This window comes from Pleurodeles waltl, chromosome 7 (assembly GCF_031143425.1).
Source record: "Pleurodeles waltl isolate 20211129_DDA chromosome 7, aPleWal1.hap1.20221129, whole genome shotgun sequence".
Lineage (NCBI taxonomy): Eukaryota > Metazoa > Chordata > Amphibia > Caudata > Salamandridae > Pleurodeles > Pleurodeles waltl.
This window is the reverse complement of record NC_090446.1, coordinates 115,268,150-115,276,253: the sequence shown is the minus strand read 5'-3', so window position 1 is coordinate 115,276,253 and position 8,104 is coordinate 115,268,150. Positions and strand designations below refer to the sequence as shown.

Sequence of the window (8,104 nt, the reverse complement as noted above, 5' to 3'; positions counted from 1 at the left end):
GATCCACTGGAATCTATGAGATGAGTAAAGTGAGAACTTGTGAGAAGTCGAAGAAGTGAAAGAGGAAAGTCTTTCGGAATGAGAATTCACGGATACAGTGGCGGCAGAATGTACGAAAAGGCTTGTGTCCACCGGGAACTTCACTGAACTCTTCGCACGTCTCTGGCCCCGCGCGTCCCATCTAAAGATCGCGAACTCATCCGACTGACTCCGCCCCAGCTCTACTGGCTGCTAAAAATGAATGATGTGACTGACTCCCATGAATACCTTCCAGCCTTTCAACTAAGTCCACCAGTGAGGAAATATCTCCATTCTCCTTCCAGTCCCCTCTTTGCTGGTAAAAATGTCTTCAGCGTAAGCTGGTGTAGAGCCTGCTGTCCGTGACCTGGGCCCCTTGTCTGAGGGGATGGAGGGGGAATGGAGGGGGGGTGGGGGTCAATCTCCCTTGCCTTCTGACTTTCCAGTTTTGAAGGTGGCAGGGTGGGGTGGGTCGTGCTCAACGAATCATGCTCGGGGGTCACACGGCATGGTCTCGGAGATTATTTCTTCTCCCAGCAGTAAGGAAAAAAACAATATTTTTTTATTTGCGGCTGTCTTCCACGAGATCATACGCCGGGCGTTGCTTTTTGACTGGAAAGTGAGTCGAGGGGATACTTTTAAAGCCCACTTTCACAGCACTGCACTGTACACACATGTGCTTCAGCGACAGACCTGCACGGGGGCTCACTGGATTGGCCTGGTTGTCCCTTGGTGACGTCAACGTTTATGAACACCTCAAAATGTATGTACGTAGATGTGGGGTATACAAGTATACACCTATGTAACGTAACATAACAAGGGAAGAATAGTAAACTCTTTGTCAGACTAAAGCTCTAGCATGGCAGCCATTTCCAGCATAAATGAACCAGGAATGTTTGTGGAATTTCGTCTGAATTATTCATGAACCTGAATTAACCATGCACTTTCATGAATTATTCATGCATTTTCGTGAATTATTCATGAACAAGACATGAAAAATCAAGTATTATTCATGCAGCAGAACGGCTGGGTGCTGGCAGTCTCTTCTCCGTGTGCACCACCGGCGCTGGAACCCAAAGCTGGGCACGGTGAGTGGGGCAAGGAAACAAGGATGATAATGGGCATCAAATGCCTCCATTGCAGGGGTAGCTGCTGCCGTTTTCGGGCGAGGGAGCAGGGTAGAGATTCGGAGCTGAAGGCCTAGGCTAGGAGAGAGTGGCGTAACGAAATTTGAGCTCCCCCTTCCCCGCACAGTACACGGAGAAGCCATCCCTCCGGACTCACGCAGGAGCTCTCAGGCCAGAGTACTGTGCTGACAGGTACCCCCTGGAGCTCGGGCCCCACCCCGTACCGCGTGGGCTGCGGGTCCTTTGTTACGCTGTGCTAGTGTTTTTTTAAATGACCTGGACAGTGACTGAAGGTCATATCAGCGCGAGCTCCTGGAGTCCCGAGACGAAGGAGAGGGGCAGAGGGGGAGGATGAAAGGTCTCAGGGGGATGGCTGCTGGCACAGGTGGGCCATGGGGCAGGCAGACCATGCGCCGAAGGTCTCTGCGGAGACTCAGAAGCACTGATGGCAGCTCAGGATGACGTGCGGTGGTGAACATGGCTGTGATGTGGCTTTGAACGACCTCGTGGGGACTTGCACGCAGTGCTTAATTTGTAAATAAAAACGTGCTGGTGCCCAAAGCTCTCCTCTGAAACATGCGGCTGCTGCATTTAAACGTGTGAGCACTGAATACTGAGGTAGCATAATCCTGAATCCAACTCTGGCCTCTTTAATCCATTTACAGCCACTCCCTGCCCCTTCAGCTCACTCTTGCACCTTTCTGCTTTCTGACGCTTTTCGTGTTTTTCTTCCTCCAACTTTCCTATATTTGTTCTTTGCTCACAGTAAATGCTTGAGGCAGAAAAATAAGTGCCGGCCCTCAAAAGTAAGTGCCGGTGCCCAGCACCGGAAACCACCAACACAAATTAAGCACTGCTTGCACGCAATATTTAGGAGTTCAGGGCTAAGGTGCAACGCTGATCAGGTTCTAAAGGGCGCTTTATGGACTGAAGACTAACATCGGCACCGCCACCCAGGTTCTTGAGAAATATTCTTGGCGTCAGGCGGGTGGGTGCGTCTGAGATCGAATTCTTGATTGTGATCGAAGAGTAAAAAAAAGTAAAAATGTATAGGGAGTGTCAGCTTGAGGGAAAAGGAAGGGCAGGACAGGAGGACGAAGTCAGTGGATATAGAGGCGGGTCAAGAGGGGTGCCTACAAAGTGATAAACATTCTGTAACCATGTCATTGGCCTTTCACCTTCAAGCAGTGCTTTAAATAGGAAAAAATAAGTGCAGGTACTCATCAAATTCAGCTTGGGGTGTGGCTAGTGGGTGGGGCTATGGGCGGGCCTAGGTGTGGGACATGATACAAAGGCATGTCTGCCATCTGTTGAGTATTCTTTTTGTGCTTGCACTGTCCTGTTAGTAGTTTCTTATTTCTTAGATGTGCAGATTCTGTCTGCACATGTGGCAAAACACATAAATAGTGATTAATAGGCAGTTTCCTGCCATGACCCACTAACATATGAATGCAGCCCAATGCACTCAAAGTAATCTTGACCTATGCTGTGTGGTCTCTGGCCAGATATGTGTGCACTTGCTAACGACCGTGTGATTTAAAGTAATTGTTGTCTGATCTTGGGCCATTGCTGTGATTTAAGCCAAAACTGTGTGATATTGGACTACAAATGTACTTTTTTGTGCCAGTGATCTGGGGTCTTGGTTCAGCTCTGTCTGAACTTGACTCTGCCATTTTACATCTTTGCTCGGTTCCTTGTTCCCCACAGAGATCATAGACTACAAAAAAATCAGGATGCCCTCATGAAGAGTAGCTTTTAGTTCACAATTGCATGCATGCATAAACATGCAAAGTAGGGGGAGATTCTGACCCTTTTTTCCTTCATTCTGAAGAAAGCTGACAGAAAATAAAATTGAAATGTATCTCTTTGAAATTAACCCGTAGGTAATCCCAAATCTGCCCTAATCACAATGGGTTCTGTGATGTAGGTCATCTATCTTTATTATATGGAAAAAAATTGAGGGAGAGCGCCAGCACAGCAGCTTCAGCATGCACACCCACAGACTACTGATTACCTATTCTTTTTCTTTTTAACCAGGTAAAACCAAAGAGTAATTGTGCAGTCCTAGGCACCGCCTCTCCTTCAGCGCCATAGTTTTCAAGGGATCCTCATGTAAAGGGCTTATCTTCATTTCCTCATATACACAATGGGCATATTCATGCAGCCTATTCTAGTTATATGGACCAGCTTGATCAGACCAGGCAAAAGAGCCCTCAGAACAACTTTGCCAAATTAAAAACCATGCACATTGCTCATCACTGTGGTCGATATTAGGTCTGCACATTGTTGTAGGCCAGCATTAGGTGGTCTCAGCACTGTGGGATATTGGGTGTTGCTAGTATTGTAGGTAATTTGGGCCATTTCTGTCTATTGGACAAGCACTGTGTCATATTGGGTCTGCAACAGGTAAGCGGTGTGGAGGAGAGGCAGTGATGGATGTGACCTGTGTTACTTCATGACTTTTAAAAACAATGGAAACCAGCCAACGACAAACTTTTTTAGGCTTTGAAAGCAGGATGTCAAACATCTCAACTATCCTTTTTATGAGCCCTATCTGTGCCAGCCCAGAGGTGGCACAGCCAGACACAAAGAAAGGTGTGTAGCCATATCTCCCACCACACCTGGTATTTTTACATTCTTGTTAGTTGGGATCAGGGGGTGCGTAGGTAAATATTCTAGGGTATATATTTGAAACACCATGGAAGCCTTATTATTTCAGCTCAGTTATCCCTCAAGATGCCATCACATTCTTTGAACAGTATTATTAGTCATGCATTCTTGTCACCAAACTGTAGAATACATACCATCTTCCACCCTCTGCTTGAACTCCCTGTTTTTCTAGGAACTTCTAGGGTCTCGATTCTAGCTATTCTACATAACACATGAAAATATGTTTGAGGCCTCAAATAACCAAGACTGAGTTGTGGTGTCTCCTAGCATGGAAGGAACCTCAGAACACTAACCACAAAAATGCAACTTTTTTCAGGTTAGCAGTTTAATATGGGTGTGCTGCACGCATAGAATGGACAGCCTAACAAAAGGACTCACTGGGTACAACAGACAGATTCTGCAAGTCTCTGTGCTGGTTGGAAATGTCTTGGAAAAAAATACCCATTTCATTCATTATTAGAGATTTGTGCAATGACAATATAGCACACAGGATCCTTAACTTATAACCTACTGAACCCTTCTAATGCAGCCATGCCAGATTCCCTTCATTGTCGTGCTCTCTTCTCCCACCAGCAACCCCCCACACACACCCCCACACACACACAAACAACCCCCTCCCCCAATCCTCTTATCACCTTAACTTGAGACAAAAGAAAACAATAATAGCAGAAAAAACGTCACAGATCAGTACTGCTTCAGCTCCTGCCTGAAAGTGAACCCCAGCTAACCCCTTTTCATTTTTAAGCCTGGTCAGAGACTGCTTTAGATATCTAATGAGCCTTAAGAAATCAAAATACAGGCATAAATAAACAAGCATTTGCAATGCACTGGGTCTCGCATTTGCTTGAGTTAGAGCTATTGGTGTTGTAAATCCATAACTGGACTTTTTCTTGCCACATAAATTGGTCAACCCTGTCACATAATTTGGTCCTCTGCCACATTATTCCAGTGGCCCTGCATATAACTAAAGCACTTCTTTTTTACCTCCTTTCTCTATCTGCAGCAAAAAATGAAAATAATGCCATTAAAGGACGTTTTTGGAAGTCAAGCATCACAACCAGTGAGTCATCTACCACACCCGAGGGTGTTGCATCATGTACTGATTTGATTCTTGTGTTGCTCTGTCTATGCTGCACAACTTGAATTGTTGAACAATGACCACAAACTGTCACCGGTTTCAGTAATGTGAACCCAACCCCATAGATTCCGGGCATCTGGCTGTCATGTGTGCCTTTGTAGATCTGAAGATTTCATTCAACATTTTGGACTTGTCAGTATCTCCTGTGGGTCCCCCTATTCACCAGAAAGGGTAAAATCATGACTCATCACCCTGGTTCCAATCTTTAACCAGTCTGTTTCTGTCAGTGTTGCTATCCTGCAGTGACATCCGCCCATTTAATGGGTTGAACAGGAAGGGGATTCTCTAAATGGGGACATGTTTTCTCATTGGAAATAAAAAGTTAATTCTACAAATGCACAATTCCTCATTCTTTACTCATGCAGATTTGCAACCAGTCATCTCTGCCAAGTACAGGATTTCCTTCTGGGTTTGGTTTTACCAAGTTTCTCCACAGCAACAAAATTTTAATCTCTGACGATTATTAAAATCTCGGGGGGTCTCTCAAAGGGGTGTGGCCGATGTATTTAAGGGCATGGCTTAAAAACACACAAGCTAAAAATCTGTGCTTAGCATAGTGTGCCACCCGGCTGGAATTTTGCTGCTTCTGTTATTGCATCCAGATAAATAATAGAACGAGTAACATTAAAATGCTCACTCTCTAGAGTGGCCACTTGGCAACATGCTTCGTGTCTTTTAAATGCCCAAAATAAAAGCTCTGGTCTTTCAAATGTGCAAAATAAATGAAACCCATGCTATAGTGCATAAGGAGATTGTAACCGGAATATACAGCTTGAAGATGCGCTATTCTTCCGTATTAATGGTCACAAATATTCACATATATTTCTGTCTGTTATTAGTCCTTAAGTTTTTTCAATGGTACACACACGCACGGGCGGAGCATTGCTCCCTTCCCATCCTAACCACCTACAATGTTAGTTTCACTATTTCCACGAGCAAAACTGATTTTGTAGGGCATTTTCTTTCTAGTTGAAGTAATCGTGTTCGGTCTTTGTGAAAACATAATTTTTTATGTCACTGAAATGTGTATATTTATGCAATCACACACTCTACATTTATATGTATTCCCCAGTCATTTCACGATTTGCACACGAGTTCCCAGTTGTTGCAACTGAAATAAATCTCTTGTCACTATGCCAGCACCTATTTTGAGCGCTGCCTGTCCTCTCATTTCATGTTGACAATGGGAGGGAGCGAGCAGACCTTCAGATTATTATTAAGAACCCTGAGGGTGAGGGCAAAAATGGAGAGTCCAATAGAGACCCGTCTCAGCACTGCTTTTGAGAACTGCCGGCTGGACCCAGCCCACTTAAAGCCCTGCATGCTACCATGTTTGAGCTCAGGCGTGTGTTTGGGGAAGCGCTAATACTGCTGCTAATATAAATATCCGAGCAGCAAAGATAATAGCTACCCATTATAGAAGGCTGGATAGAAAACTTGCAAAAACAAAAGAAAACATGAGAAGAAACTGAGAAAAGACGACTTTGCAAAATAAAATAAAGTTAGCTTTAAAATTTACAATTTTGCCATTTTGTGTCTGCAGGGCACGTTTTTGCCAGTCACAAGCCTTCTGTTTGTGGGGCACTCGAAGTTAAAAACCACAAATAGTACCTCGATCATGTCGATAGCAGTGGCGGGCACTAATTAAGTTGCATCAATTAGTGCTTGATCCCTGCTTCACACAGAGAAACGGAAGTGATGCCAATCATGCCTTGACAAATTACGAGGCTGTAAAGAATAGTGCCACACAAACCAACAAATGGTGATCGAATGGCGAGCTCCAAGCCCTGTACTGAACACAGCAGAGTCTTGCGCGGGCACTCGCAGGCTCTATCCTAGAAAATACATAAATATGTAGAGGGTCTTTAATTCAACCCCCTTCATCCACAGGTCTATTCAACTATCATTCACATTCTGCTTCCACTCACAAAAACATATAGCATGGATAAAGGGTCAGCCCGTGAAAGTCACTAGCCATCTTGCACTGAGTGACAGCATTTTTCCTGATTACATGGAAACTTGCCTTAAAAAGTGCACTTCAGAGCCATGCTGCTGGGCCCCTACTTTACTTTGGCAATGTTTTTTTTCTTTCTACTTTGTATCCGTTTTTTCTGTCATTGTGTGTGTTTAAAACAGATCTTCAGGTTATAATAATTAAGGGCCAAAAGTAGCTTTGCCTTGCACTATTAAGAATCATACTTTTGTGTGCTGTGTATTGAACCTAAAACGTGGTTTGAAACCAATTCTGTCACCTGTTTTGTAGGAAGTGTCAGTACTGCTAAACTATACTACGAACAAAAAACAGGGGTGAAAGTAGGCTCGACCACCTTCCCAAACTATAGATATCAAAACATGAAGGGCGAGCCCATCGCCTCACACTGTTAAACTATTTGGAATGGTAAATACTTTTTTAATTTTAAATTTATTATTGCAAGATTATGGTCACCAAATATAGGTGGCATTTTTCTATTTTGTAACATATGATTGCAATATTACCTTTTTGAGTTGATGATTGCACCAGCTTGACCAAGGCTACACCTAATGGCTTTGTCAATCAATACTTGTTTAACTAGTGCAGCTTCTTGATGTTGTATTGTTATTTGTTTGCGTTGTTCTCAATACTCATATTCTCGCGTGCGCACGCACATCCACAGAGGCACGAGCACACATGCACCTGCAAAGCAATCCACACACTTCCTCCAAAATACCCTATGAGTGTGCCCAGATTCCCCCTCTTTTGCGTACACAAACACACACACACAAAAGCAGTTAAACACAAGCAAACATGCAAAAGGCTCACTCAGCATAAAAGATCATTTTGTTAACTTCTACCTCCTGTGGCTTCCTTAATTACCGCTTTTAGCGGGTTGCCTGGATTTCATTTTGTATACATACGCCCGGTAGTGTGAATGTGATAGACAGAGCAGGGCCCGAATGGGCTGTCAAGGTAAGCGTGAAGGTGATATTCTCAACACCGCACGTTCAAGACGTAATGCAAATGAGCTTCTGCTGAATGCATCAGCAGGGGCTCAACACAGAGCTACATAGGCGATTTGGCTGTCAGAGTGTCCTGGAGACTAGAACCACCCTGACAGCCTCAGCAGCAGTAGAACTAGACTGGATACCAGTCATGAGTACCGGGACTCTTCTT

The 8,104-nt window shown here is 44.3% G+C and overlaps 1 protein-coding gene across 1 annotated transcript in view; it reads left to right on the top strand.

The window, feature by feature from the left end:
• Window positions 1-1,025: 1,025 nt before the first annotated feature.
• The window catches only part of LOC138303801 (uncharacterized), a 229,414-nt gene continuing 222,335 nt past the window's right edge, over window positions 1,026-8,104 (top strand). Inside the window, exon 1 of the mRNA XM_069243223.1 lies at window positions 1,026-1,106. The gene's annotated coding sequence lies outside the window, so the exon portion shown is untranslated. The remainder of the gene's footprint in view (window positions 1,107-8,104) is intronic.